Below are 12,374 nucleotides of genomic sequence, written 5' to 3' on the forward strand. Positions count from 1 at the left end.
TGAGAATAAAGTTATTTGCACCTTTTGTGAATTTGCCCCTGAATGTGAACAGGAATTTAAAAAAAAACCAACCTTCAAACAGAAGTGGGTTTTGTGATGCGTTCGCTCTAATTGAGAGGTTTGGCAGCCCGTCACAGCGAGCTACGGTGGTTGCTAGTTGCTCATCCAAACTCATCTCCATCTGGTTGCCAACCTTTTTCATTAACTGTCTCTGGTAACAGACAAAATGAGCTTACAAGCAGCTTTGAAATGTCCATTTGGAAGCACAGTGGTTACTTTCCCAGATGCCGTGTCGTTATTACTCACCGATTTGCTGATGCACAATCAATTTAAAAAGATCTGGCACTCTGCGTGTTTCACACCGTTCAACACCCGCAGGTTGCCAATCTTCTGAACATTAACTGAAATTGACTGTCAGCTATCAAACAAAAAAAAACAAAAAACAGACAAGCTGCCATAAAAAAACATTAATGAGCTCTGATTAAGAGCTCCAAAACCATTACATTTATGCAGTATTCCGGCTGAATATTGCATAAATCTGCGAGATAAGATCAGTCAGACCATCCTGTTGTGGACTAACACCTATTTACACAATTTCTAGCAGCGTAATGAGATGTAAATGTGATTGAGTTGGCAGCCCGGCCCGCTCAAAGGCATCTAATGTGATATGCATCGTGATGGTATCGGATTACAGGTGTGAAAACAGAGGCGCAAAGAACACAATCTGATCGCACACTCGCACAATCACTAGGTCCGGTTTGGCGGGGGGGGGGTCAGGAGCAAAGAGCCGGCGCGGTCGGACGTATTTCACGGTGGCTTTTTTTACGACCCGCCGAGTTTCCGAGCGGCTCGACGAGCTCGTACCAAACGTTTAGAGCCTGCTGTTCAGGTCGGTCGCTATATTTAACGAGAGTCCCTCCCGCCCGGCGGTTGAGGTAATTCTCAGGAGATTAAGGTGATGGAGTGTGGCTGAAGACAGCCACGCTGGTCCTCATAACCTTGACGCCTCGCACATACGCAGCTCCACTGCTCGGAGCGCCGAAGAAACTTATCCACTGCCGCATATGTAATCTATACATGTTAAGCCTCAGTGAACATTTATTCAGAGTTCTCGGATTTGCTCGCGGGGTTGATTAGCTGCCGCGAGGGAGATTGCGATCCACGTCCGAGGCTGCCTATTCGATATTTAAAAACCCCTTATCGTCGATTTTTATGAATAATTTTCATCATCTTATCACACGGCAATAATGGCAGGGAGCCGTCGAGTCCTCTCCCGACATGATTGGCGACCATTGAAGTTGTGTTTGTGCCATGTCCGATCAGACAAAGCGTCCCTCCTCTTAGCATAATAAATGAAATGGGGCACCGGAGACGAGGATCATTCGGCCGGTTTCCCCCCCGCGGGGTTTGAAATCTTTTTTGGACGTTGTATCGTCTTGACAATGTGGGGAACCGCAGCGATGCGTCACGCGGCCTCGACGCGTTCCAGCCCGCGGCTTTTTTTGTTCATTCCCAAATCCTTTCCCCTCGCTGAAGCTCCGTCGGCTTGTTTGCATTGTGCCCGAACAACCCTCACTTCCTTTCAAGGCGGCTGTTTGGCTTCAAACGCGGGGGCGCGTGCGCTTGTGCGGTTTCTCCGCCCGTCTTGTGTTCTGTGATTAGTCATAACAGTGAATGGCAGTCGCTGCAGACCATGCGGTGACGTGCCATAAACACAAGTTGTTGTTATCGCGCTACATCTCCCCCCCCCCCAACGGTACAGCCTGACTTGGTGTACTAAACACTGGCGCCTCGGGGCTTATCCTTTTATCAGCGGCGCCCGTCTTTCCCTCAACGTCTTCGGCTCGATATCTTCCTCGACGCGCTGTTCAAAAGCAGGTGTGACATTGCTTCGCTCCTGCTCCTTATATGCTTAAAAAAAAGACATAAACAGCGACATGTTAAGCTCTTTTTCCCCCTCTCGTCCCCATTAGCGTGCAAGGCAAAGGGCGAAGAGATTTCTCAACTGCCGCGGCTCCTGCAAGGTGCTCTGCTTGAGATTTGCATTTAAACATGAGGTGTGCCTGCGAGAGGTTCATCTGGAAATATGTCTGAGTGCTGCAGATAATGGTCTCAGAGGGCCGTGGCTATCATACACACACATGTAGTGAACTTAGGTTACAGTGATTTGCATTCGAGGTGGGAAGGGTCATGATGTGCACATTCTGTTTATAGAGAGTTACAGCTGGAATTTACATAGTCGGGACTCCAACTTGTTTCACCTCCATGTGGCCGCTGCGCCCTTGAAGACGGCATCGCTGGCTTCTGATTAGGGATGACAAGTGAAGTGTGTGTGTGTGTGTGTGTGTGTGTGTGTGTTATCATTTGTTGCGAAAGATGCTCCAACTTCTGCTTCACTGTGAATAGTGTCAACTTAAAGGAAAGTCAGACTTTTCATGGCTTTGCGTTGTCATTCTTGTCACATTCAGACATAAAATGTTGTGTTTTTTTGTTTTGTTTTATCATTCCCAAACGCTTTAACATTCAAGGGAAATGTGCTTATTAGACACCAATGCTTAGCATATTCAAAAAAAGACTGCGACTAAAACTGAACCACATGTAAAAGGTGTTGTATTGTTGTTTGTAAGGATGAATGTCAGAGATAAAGTGAGTTGCTGTGAGCTGTAGAGGTGCTGGTAGGTGTATTGTGTCGCATTAAGACAGAAGCAGGCTTTATATTTCATTATTTGCCACTAGAAACCATGCAATGCTCAGCTTTCAAGTGTTTTGGGGTTGACTTGAAGGCGGCACATTGCTCATCCTCTTCTTTTTCTCTCTTCTTTTTTCTGCAGAGGCCGTGGCTGTGAACCATGAAGCTGGAGTCAGACACGCCCATCGCTTCCTTCCGTCAAAGAGAGCCTCTCTGGTGCTGCATTGAACACACTCTCTCGGAGCATGAGAAAGCCAAACGGACTGCTTAACGCCTGCTGTGAGTGCTCACACACTCTGCCACGTAGATTGATATTGTGTGTTTACTCAAGACAAACTCCGAAAGAGTTAAACTCACCCCCCCCTCCCTCCCTCCTCGGCTCGGATTTACGATTTACTCGCTTCCAATTCTGTTCAAATATTCTCGTGAGCGGTCTCAACTTGGCTCACGCATTTACATTTGATTTAATTACCCTGCAAAGAGTTATGTTTGTCCTGACATCTGATTTGACCCTGCTGTGGGTTCGCGCTCGCAATGAATTTCAATTTACCTCCGACATGTTGGCAGACGGACGTATTTTTGAACAGACAAATGACATTAACATAATGCACAGCTCCTTCCAGAGTGGAATCACTCCACCGAACCCGGCAGGTAGCATTAACACATCGTGTATTCATATTCTAAATGTCATCAATCATCATCATTCACGTGAAATGAGTTTATTTTGCAATCAGGATCACGGTCTCAATCCATCCAATAGTATTTAAAGAGCAACCAGCAATTTTATCCTTGTGTCCTTGAAAAAAAAACAACACAGAATGCATCAAAATGAAACAATATATTTGTCCTTTAGAGCACTCACGGAAAAGTGTAGCACGAGCAGAGCGCTACACTATTTTTTCTAATTGGTCAAAATATGCAAAGAGAGGCACGTAGAAACGTTTGCATCCGGTCTCTCTCTCGACATGAAAAGCAAAGCAGGTTGAAAAAGAAACGGAAAGTAAGTGACTTGTTCTTTTTTTTTTTCTGCCTTCATTTTTTGCAACGCACGTTCATTCTGACGTTTATCCTCAACACTGTGGATGAGGACGCGAGTGATTTGCAGCATTGCAGTGCAACATTTGAGGAGAAAAAACACAGATACCTCCACCAACGACACCCCCTCCACCCGCTTCCCAGCTCTGTGTCCTTGGATCATTAGGACAGAATGTGTGACATCAACAAGTCGATTGCGTTACTAGATCATGTGCTAGCTCCACAGACACAAAGGAGCTCTATTGAATGCTGCGAGCTGTCTGCTATAGTAGCACCGAGACCTTGAGCACACAAAAGAGCCGAGGCTTTATAGCAGCAGGTGGGTGTGGTTTAAAGCGTGATCAAAATCTCAGGTAAGTCGTCATCCATGGAAATTCATCCATTTACTTACGATACTTAGCCGCCTTGTCGGGTCGGACTGCACGTCGTTAGCGGAGTCCACTAGAACTTACCCTGCGACTACAACATAGTCTATTTCAGAGGTGAAAAATGATGACTCTTTCTTATTCCCATCCTCTCATCCGGCTCGGCTTGTGTCGAGCCACACGAGTGCATCTGAGGTTTCAACTGGACGTCAGATCAGGTGTCGCGTTAGTCGTGCCAGACTCTCTCTCTCTCTCTCTCTCTCTCTCTCTCTCTGCAGACAAAGAGGACGCCATGTAAAGCAATGTGCGAGCACTTATCAACAACCTCACTTCACTCTGCGGAGTGTGCGTGGATATTATCAGCAGACATGTCAGCTGCACGCACACACACACACACACACACACACACAACCACACACACTACTGTTTGATGCCGTTCCACCATCAACACTGTCAAGGGCTCTTCATCATAGCGATGCTGTCCAGAACCATATCTTAAATGGAGTTGCGGCACTTTCATTTCATCCGAGATTGATATTGTGTGTATGTGTGTGTGTGTGTGTGTGTGTGTGTGCACATTCGCCTGCATATCTGTGTCTCCCATTCGCATGAGAGGTCATGTCTCTTTGTGTCTAAGTGGCCGCACGTTTATCCGTCTACTTTTTCCTCTTCGTGTGTGATTGCGTCCGTAAGTCGGGTCAGTCCCGTGTCGAGCCGGCCAAATCTCCCTGGCACAGATTATTAACCGGAGAGGGCAGCGGCAGCCTGCTTTCTTTTCTTTTTTTGTGTGTGTGTGCGCGCCGTGGAGCAGTCGCACCAATTAGGAACCGGCAACGGGGCCACCCGGCTCCCCGCGCACCACCCCGGCTGCCTCAAGATAACGGAGCCAGGCGGCCACACGCGCTCGCAGACAGATAGGCTCGCCGCATATACCCCACTCGTAACTCGCGAGCTTATACATATGCGACGCAGTGCCGAGCGTCATCCATTAGCTGCAGCAGGGGGCCCGATCGTGCTGCTGGAAGTGTCAAATATGCATGAGGGAGTGGAGGTCCGTGTGTCCCATAATCCTCAGGGCAATTAATACAATCGTTTTTTTTTCCAGGGCCGAGCACCTAGATGCACGCATCAACCCTCTCTCTCTCTCTCCGTGGGCTCGGCTGAATTTTTTAGATGGACTAATTTACAGGTACGTTGGCTAGAGGCTGGCTTTTATGGATTGGAGCTGTCTGGAAGCCGACGGCGGGCCATACATTCAGGATTGTCCGCAATGATTTATGAGGCTCTGGGGGACAACATATTCACAGTGGAAAACACTGCTGGAAAAGCTGCGCGTGTGTACAGATAAAGTTATTTTCTGCTAATAGTATTGTAATCCAATAGTCATGGCACTCAAATTACGAGCCGTTTGCAGAGAAATTCATTTGCGGTGGAGGTTTCGTTGTGCGCCACACACAAACCTGCTACTTATGACGGTCGGATACCGTCAGAGAAGTCCACCTCTTCCTCTCACGCCCAGCTGTTTTCATTACGTTGAGTGCGTCGTCGTCTTCAGTAAATTGTAAAGCGTTTCATCCCGCCGTACTTTTTTGTTGTTGCTTATGTTTTTAGCCTCCAGTCAGATATCGAGTGGATTGTTCAGTCGAGTGTGAGGAGAGGAGGCGGCGAGGAGAAGAGGAGCGAGAGGGCTGATATTCAGAGGCATTCGGGTTAGTGGGGAAGCAGTATTGATCGCACTTAAAGTGACAAGATTGAGGAGGACCACTTTGACACGTTATCCCTATTGCCGCCAACAGACCGAGCGCGGACCAGAGGAGCGGCGGGCCGATCGATGTCCCCGCGATCACGAACGGCTCGAGTCCGATGAATCAGTCGGCCGACACTGCTCGAAAATTAGGCGACGGTTTTTCACAGCGCCGCGGTAATGCAAAGGACTGACGGCCCCGTTTTGATTTAAGAGGGCAGGTAAATATGACGGGAATGAATCGTCAGGGGGAAGCTGAAAAAGTCCTCGCAGCTCCGGCAATAACACGCCGGCGAGTAAACCGGAGTACGTCTGAGACGGCGGGTACAGCGGGGCAGCCGGTTCCGTCATCCGAGGGATTTTGTTGTGCATAATTCATCGGCGAGGCATGAAGCTGATACAGCCTCCCCGCCCCTCCCCTTCTGATCATCCATCAGGTGAAATTGCTTTCTTCTAACGTTAGGCTGTCAAAGGAATAATAACAAATGTAGCCATGCAGAGCAACGCACGATTACAGGGTAATAATGCCCCGAGGTCAGTGGATCGCGACCTCAGTCGGAGCGGCTTGTTGAAGACGTCGCATCAGATGAAGAGTCACAGGGGGGGGGGGGCGGCTCATCTTCATCCGAGGCGGCTGCCGGCAGGTGAATCGCACGCCCGAGCCTGTTGTTTAATCATTGTAACAACATACTTCATATAATTAAAATGGAATGCAATTACAAACCACGATGTTCTTGAAAGAACACACTCAAGGACCAAAGAGGAAAAAAATGCGATTGAAAGCGCTTGCGTCATCTTCGTTTCTGGTGGAGTCTCTCTTCCGATAGTTGGAGGCTGTTTTTTTTTTTTTTTTTTTTTTTTAGCAACACATTGGCAGTGATTGATATTGCGAAAATCCATCACTATAATCTTCCAGGAAATTGCACGGGCGTTTTCCAGAGGTCCAATCGAGATATGGCCGCGCTCACATAACCGAGAATTAAGATTTAGGTGAGGCAAGAGAGATGGAGGGAAAAGATCTGCGCGGCTCAAGATGGATATGTCGTGTTTTGGAGAAGTGGGAAAGCACACAATAAATAAGTAAACAACAGGGTAAAGTAATTAAATGGAAGGGGGCGGTGGTGGAGGGGATGTTTGACATGCTTCAGCAATCTCGGTTTCTTCCATCGCTGTGTTCCTCTTCCTGTGTGTCGCCTGCAGGTCTCTGGTTCCATGTGCTGCATAGCCAATTACCCGTGGAAATAAAAGAGAAAGCTGGTTGCAAGTGATTAACACGCACTAAATGATAAGCACCTCCTGGATTAAGAAGCTGAAAAATGGATGCAGAGAGACAAACGTTCATGTTTCTATGTATATATATGATATGGTAAAACTCATTTTCTTTAAGCTTTGTCCTTTATCTGCATTTGGGCTTTAATTATTTTTTTGTATTAAAGCATTTAATCAAAACTCCACATTTTTGCCCTTGAGACTAAACATGCTCGAAACGTACCTAAACTTGGCCCACACATTTAAAGATGGATATGTAGTTACCTGATATGATTTTAAAGCTTCAAAATGGCAATTTGGCTCAATAGCAGCCCTTACAAATATTAATTTAAGCAGCCCCAGTGCTACAGTTGACCTACATCTATGAAAATTGGTAGACATATGTAACGCATGTAAACTGAAAAGAAAGTCTCTTGGGACCAAGCTCTAAAATGTAGCTCATGGTCCCAAGGGACTCTTTACCGTACCGGAAGTCAGCCATTTTGTTTTTTGTGTTTTTTCATGTTTTTTTTCTATTTCTAGGCCAAATTGCCATGGTTTCCCAGTAGGCGGCGCTATAATTGGGTTAATATCAGCATGCAGAAGACCTCATATCATCTTCAGAGAGAGAACACCAGAGCAACAGTAAACTGAGCTGGTTTAATGGAGGTTTTTTTTTCTTTCTTTCCTCTGTGAGAGTCATAACAGGAGGCTCAGCACAGGCAAACACAGCGTGGCATATCCTCACAGCAAGTGTTTGTGCATGTGGAGGTGGTGGTGGTGGTGGTGGTGGTGGTGAGGGGGGGGGACACTTAACTGAATTGTGCAATCTAGATGGTATTGTTCTTCGCAGGGAAGGACTCAAAGGATGTTTTAATGATGGAGCCTGGGGATTGCAGTGGCTGTCGGAGCAGAAGGAGCGATGTACTGCCTTTCTGATTTAGACACTGAATTATTGAAAAAGGGAGATTCGCACTCTGGTAATATGGCTCACACTATATTTCAAATTGGTTAATTACAGTTATTTCAAAACTGTTACGACTGTTGGCTTCCGGTTGGTTTGAAGTCAAATTTGAGGGAAGGAGTCAAATGTGCAAAAAGCTGCGCAGCGTTTCATGCACTTTGTATTTAAAAAGTCCTTCACCCTGAAGACCAGAGCTCAGCTTATGTCCACTAGTGCGAGCCAGATTGAAACAATTGGCTGAGAGGCGTCTTTCTTGCTTGATAAGTTAGATGTGACAGCCGACTCTGCTTAGCCCTGGGTCGCTTGGTGAGTATGTGCTTAAACAAATAATGCAATGATGTGCAAATGTATTCCATCAACTTTGTTCTGCATACAATTCAATCATTGATATTTGTTACCTACATTTTTTTTCTTCTCTCGGCTCCTAATCAAAACGCAGGAGGCAATTTGGAATTTATGTGCATACGTAACATCTTTAATATCACAAGTATGAGTTTCTCTGTCATGGTAATATATTTTAATCATCCCAGGGTTTCCAATGAGCAGGTTTCTTTCCAGCCGGGTGGGATTAGCGATGCTCGGCTAAATGTGTGCAGTGTAGCTAAACGGGTGTGTGGCGTCGCCGTCTGTGCAGACACCCCGTGTGTGTGTTTTGTGTGTAAGCACCTGCCTTGTGATGAGCATCTGACCCTGTGTGGATCATCTGCCTTCTTGGTTTTTAATTAAGTTGTAAATGTCAACATGTGAACCCTTTCTCTTCCGCCGCGTGAAGCATGTGTGCGGCGGGTTTTCCGTTTGCTCCGGCAAACGGTGGCTGCCGTCCATCTTTTGCCACTCGCCGGACAAATTAGGGAATGTGAATGGCTCAAAGGCAGGGCCAAGAATAGCTGCCCGAGACTTCCTGACCTCCATTCCTCCCGATATGCGTTACAACAGTAGCCGGAGATAGCCGTCCTGGCAACCACCAATTAAGGCCACATATCCTTCACATGAGGGCTATTGCTTAATCAAAGCCCTGAAAATAATGAGCTAACGTAAACAGTAATTACTGGAACCAGGTCATTGATTACAGTTCTGTCTCCGACTGGCCCTGTGGGATTTCTAGTCGAGGGAACGACTCCAAACATCAGCTTGATAGCAACATGTGACCTTATGGCTTGCAATGAAATCCATTGATATTGCTGAATTTGCATCAAGTATTTTTCATACCCGCTTTCATGTCACCAAAATCGAGCGATGTTCATCCGTTGAGATTGATGACGACTTCACGAAACATACATCCATCTCGATGGCGCCCCGTATTGGCAGCGTGAATTATTCATTTTGTATAAATTTGCCCACCGATACGAAGAAGTGGGGGGGAAAAACATGACTGTGCAAATTGTCATCACATTAGGATCTGAGATGATCTGACGAGTGGAAGTTATTCCAATCTGGAACACAATTTTGTTGTAATCCGAGAGCGAGAAGTCAAACCCATTGGGTTTACAATGTGGATCAACGGCATCGACGGGAGTTGTGTTCACGTGAATGCTCTTGAGTTGTTTGAGACTACTAAACACACAAAATGGCAGCAGTCAGTGTTTGTCCAAGTAGTTGAAATGACCTATGCTCTTGCAACCTCCTGGGTTGTGCAAATTGTGGTCGTACTCTTCGGTCTTGGTGCAGTCAGACTGAATATGAAACATGAGACTGATTGTGCCGAGAGATAAAACAACCAAAGCATGGCATGTACACAAGTTAAAATTGTACATGTGCGCCGAAGAAGGCTTTTGTGTAAAAAGATTGTCCTTCTGCTGAAAGTAAAGGTGAATGTCAGGGCGACCAGACGCGCTAGGCTCCCATTTATCCCCCTGATTTTCTAACCTTTGTATGCGGCACGTTCAATCTTACTTACTGTTGGCGTTAAACATAAATCACGGAGGTGCAGAATCATTGAATATGTACATAATCCCAGAGTGACCTCAAGATTGTTCCCTTTGTGTTCGGTTTGGAAACACTTTTCATGGAAAAGGCCAAAGTGGATCAATGGGAAAAGGGCGTGACTTTCAAGTTTAAGAGGCCCAAAATGAACCATTCCTTGATCTCAACCCATATGTCTCATTGTTTCGACGTATGTTACTTGTTCGTTGTAGCCGATTCCCCAGAGTCTTGAGGCACGCCTTGAAAAAAGTCTTGTGAATGTTCTTGTGTTCACTGAAGAGGACTCTAACACGGCGTCACCTAAGACCTGCTAATTAAACTGCACAAGAGACACTACAGTCTTGATTGTGTTTTAGGGGAGTAGGCCGATGTTAAAGCAACTGGGGAAAGACATTAGTGGCGTGTCAATCTAGACGGCACTCTTGTAGTCCAATAATGACTAAAGGTATTGAATTATCTGTGTACACTGTCTGCAGGGAGGTTAAGGGCCATCGTAAATGGCGGCTGGTTGTTGGCGCATTAGCAGTGGGAACCCGATCTCGATGCTCAGATCGTTGCCGTTCATCACCGCTATCATCATTAGAATAGATACTCTCGTAAAAGCCACACATTACCTCTCGGTGTGCACACTTTTTATATACATCATCTAAGCCAGTTCGCAAATCCCAAGTCAGTGACGAGAGAGCGAGAGAGACACACACATGTAATTGTTGAATAGGGTCGTACCTCAGTAAATGAAACATCGGGCCATAAAGCTTTTGCATCGGTCGTCCCTCGTGGTTTGGAGTGCCGGACAATAAAGCGCCCAGACTGAAAACTATAAAAGTTGTGACCTCGAAAAACTGTCTGCTTCAAAAAGAATAATGATGACTGGGAACTTTATATGAAAATGTTCATAAAAAACGTTGTACTCTTAGGCGTTTAGAAGGGATCATCTGCTGTTCATGCTCAGTATACCTTGGAGGTTTTTTTTGGCGTCTTATCTTAGGAAAAGTGCAAGATTGGTTAATTTGACCGAGGGCGTTCTCTCCATCACGTTTCTGCTACAGGTGAAGATTGCGAGACTGTAATAAAGACGATATTAAGGAAGACAATAAAAGCTCAGTAATCTTGTTCTTTTTTTCCCCTCCACATCAACCAAAGCCATTCCCATTACAAGACTTCTGCTAGCAACACATAATGATACGACCATGAGGCCTGATCACAGCTGATCATAAAGCTGTGATGCGTTTACTATCGGCTACCAGGTTCGGAGGCTCAATTCGGAAGAGTACAATTCCCTTTAAGTGAAACTTTTGGACGCTGTCTTTTAGATGTCTTGTCACAGAAGTCATCTCAGTTCACTGCAGTTCCTTAAAGTAGCAGAGCGGGGCTTTGAGTTCAACCAATAGCGAAAGCAAAGCGCCCTATTTCTCTGATGGCGGAGAGGGGAACCGAGAGATATGTTCCAGGGTCACATCTGGCTCCCTGCTATTTTGTATCCGGATAATCATTCATCTGAAAAATTAAAGTCCTCCAAAAGGATTTCACAATCAACCACAAGCAGTTAAAGTACCCTCCGAGGCTGAATCAAACACTTATCGCTGACAGACTTTTATTCAATCGCTGCGCTACATAGACGAACCTTCCACTTCCCACATTAGATTAATGTTTCGACATGAATACAGCCCTGTGAAGAGTTTCAGCCAGCCGCACAATGACCAAGATGTTCAATTTATGACAACCCCCCCCCCCCTCCTTCCCTGTGAGGGGTTTGGATTCAGCACATCAATAGCATTCAGCGTTTTTTTTTTAAAACAGAATGAATGAGTGGCCAGTAGGGAAACTAAGAAGAAACGACGAACCCCTGCCTTGAGTTGCTCCCTCTCCCCCCCGTCCTGCTGCATTTTTCGGGGACAGGACTATTCCCGGCACATCTAACAGCCTCTTCGGCCTCCGACAGCACTCCTGCAATGCATTCGTGAGAACCAAACTATAACGAAAAGGGGGCTGAAGAGTTTTGAACACGGTGCTTATTGGATTCTCAGTGTACTTTCCACATGTTTTTTTTTTTTTTTTTCCTCCAACATGGCTCCAGCACAACCGCCGCCAGCTGTCAAATGTTGGCGCGCGGCACCAAAAGGAGTTTTAATCTGCAGCCAGAGAGCCTCAGCGGGGGGAAATGACCAGATTTGGGCCGGGGAGAAAAGGGTACATGTCTCGGTTGCTGAATGCGAGGTGTCAGCGTTTGATTAATGCCTGACATCATTGTGCTTTCAACTCTGGCAGGCGGATAAACTGAGAGAAATTGCTGATGGATGGCCACCTTGCTCCGAGATAAAGCCCCATTTCTCTCCTTGGGCTGCGAGCGATACGGAAACCAGAGATTTCGATGACTTCAAAGACCTTGTGTGTATCTCATTTGGG

At 46.2% G+C, this 12,374-nt stretch overlaps 1 protein-coding gene across 2 annotated transcripts in view; it reads left to right on the forward strand.

Moving 5' to 3' along the window:
- The window catches only part of chrm2a (cholinergic receptor, muscarinic 2a), a 63,335-nt gene that overhangs the window by 20,269 nt on the left and 30,692 nt on the right, over positions 1 to 12,374 (forward strand). For both annotated transcript variants that reach the window (XM_068586193.1, XM_068586195.1), the window contains exon 2: positions 2,832 to 2,968. The gene's annotated coding sequence lies outside the window, so the exon portion shown is untranslated. The remainder of the gene's footprint in view (positions 1 to 2,831; positions 2,969 to 12,374) is intronic.

This window comes from Clinocottus analis, unplaced genomic scaffold, assembly GCF_023055335.1.
Source record: "Clinocottus analis isolate CAN_PGR_092001 unplaced genomic scaffold, fCliAna1.0.p SCAF_20, whole genome shotgun sequence".
Classification (NCBI taxonomy): domain Eukaryota; kingdom Metazoa; phylum Chordata; class Actinopteri; order Perciformes; family Cottidae; genus Clinocottus; species Clinocottus analis.